Genomic DNA, 1,978 nt, shown 5'->3' with positions numbered 1-1,978 from the left:
CCGACCCTTATCCTGTCAGCTGAACCTCACACTGCCCTTGACTTTTGCCCTCCACGTGGCGTTGATTCCCTTCAAAGGGGATCTCCTGTCTGTACCGCCGGATCATAACTAAATGACACTCTATATTTAATATCCATAGGATTTAGTACACAAACATAAACATCAACAAATTGAATTATGAATATTAAACATCCTTTTCAATCAAATCCAAAACAATATCCTTTAATTTTCATTAGCTTGAGTATACAAACATTATCATTAACCATTTGAATTATGGATATTAAACAACCATTTCAGTCTACACAACACTGAGATAAATTATATTTAATATTCATGGATTTAGCACACAAACATAATTATAAAAAAAATTAAATTATGATGAAAAACTAATTCAATTCGATCCAAGATCAATCTTATTTAATGCCCATCAAATGTAGTACACAAACATGGCCATGGGCAAAGCAAATGCTCTACAACTTAAACTTCCTCATCTCTCATATTTAGGTGAATTTCAACTGATAAACCGGTGTCTTGTTCGGAAAAAAGAGACCAAAGAACTTCTCCAAATCCGCCGGACCTTTTTGATTCTCGTTGAACAATGCGAACAAGTAGGTCTCAATTGCAACCTCAGGCTTCTTTGGTGTCTCTTTCACGACATGGTTGATCAAATTCTGATTATAAATGTATGCATTGTCAACTGATGCTCCAAAGTCACCTGTGGACGGCCAACCACTCTCGGAGACCACCACATCCACACTTGCCCCTCCAACCTTCTCCAAAGCCGCATTGACCGCATCTAACATTGAATCAAATAGATTTTGGTATCCAAAAGGTCCATCTTGAACTATCATGCACCCTGATCGCATTGAACAAGGCATAGTCCAATGAAATATCATTGGAGTTATCCTTGTACGCGAAGTAAGGGTACATGTTCACAAGGAGTGGAGCCTCATTCACTGCGAGGAAATGCACAATGGAGTTGATGATCTCTTTTGTCGCGTCCGAGAAATCCCCAGCCGAAGGTGGATATGAAACCCCGAGCACGGTGGTGGCCACCGAAGTGGTAACTTTGATAGTGGTAATGTTGTTCGCGACGAGCGCACTCTGGACATTGGACATGGCAGGGAGGACGAATTGAGCCATATCACTCGGAATGATCTCATTGCCGACGTTGATGTAACGAAAGTTGGCATTGTTGATGTGGGGGACTATGTTGGTTCCGACCCAAGTTTGAGCCGCCGAAATATCAAGGGCCAATGGTTGCACGTCTTGATTGAGTGTCCCGACTATGAGACCTATGTTGGATCCAGCCAAGGCGGCAAGCACATCAGGATACGGTTCATAGATTCTCATGCGATCGATTTGATTGGACTCGAATAGAGCCACAACCTCTGGAGGTGGTGGCAAGTTATCGCCAAGCCTTCCATAACAAACTCCAATAGCAGTCACTCCTGCCCAAAATTCATATTAATAAATAATAATTAATTACATGAGCATTTTGAAAATATTTAAAAATATAGAGAAATATTAATAATAATAAAGATTTATAGAGTTTAACAAATAATTACTATCAAGGAGAAAGATTACTTGTTGGAACCATAAAAGCAGTCGAGACGATTAACACCACAATGACAATGGCAATGGAAGAATAATGAATGTTTGACGTAGCCATGGTTTCACTTTCGTAGTGGATAGAACGAAAAACTTGTCTTGTAGAAGTAATGTAAAACTTTAGTTATATAGAGATGGGACATAGTGGTAACTTTTAAGGTTATTTGGAAATGTGGGGGAAAAGAAATAAAATATTAATAATGATTCAATGTGTTTCCCTAGCAAGCAATATTGTTTTTTGTAATAAATAAGCTACTAATTAGTTTTATAATAAATATAAAATATTAAATTCGTGTAAATCCTATATATATATATATATATATATATATATATATATATATATATATATATATATATATATATATAT

At 37.0% G+C, this 1,978-nt stretch overlaps 1 pseudogene; it reads right to left on the bottom strand.

The window, feature by feature from the left end:
• Nucleotides 1-500: 500 nt before the first annotated feature.
• Nucleotides 501-1,672, bottom strand: LOC122010535 (annotated as a pseudogene).
• Nucleotides 1,673-1,978: the final 306 nt, after the last annotated feature.

Source organism: Zingiber officinale, chromosome 8A, assembly GCF_018446385.1.
Source record: "Zingiber officinale cultivar Zhangliang chromosome 8A, Zo_v1.1, whole genome shotgun sequence".
Classification (NCBI taxonomy): Eukaryota; Viridiplantae; Streptophyta; class Magnoliopsida; order Zingiberales; family Zingiberaceae; genus Zingiber; species Zingiber officinale.
The sequence above is the reverse complement of the archived record's forward strand: the minus strand, read 5'-3'. Positions and strand labels throughout refer to the sequence as shown.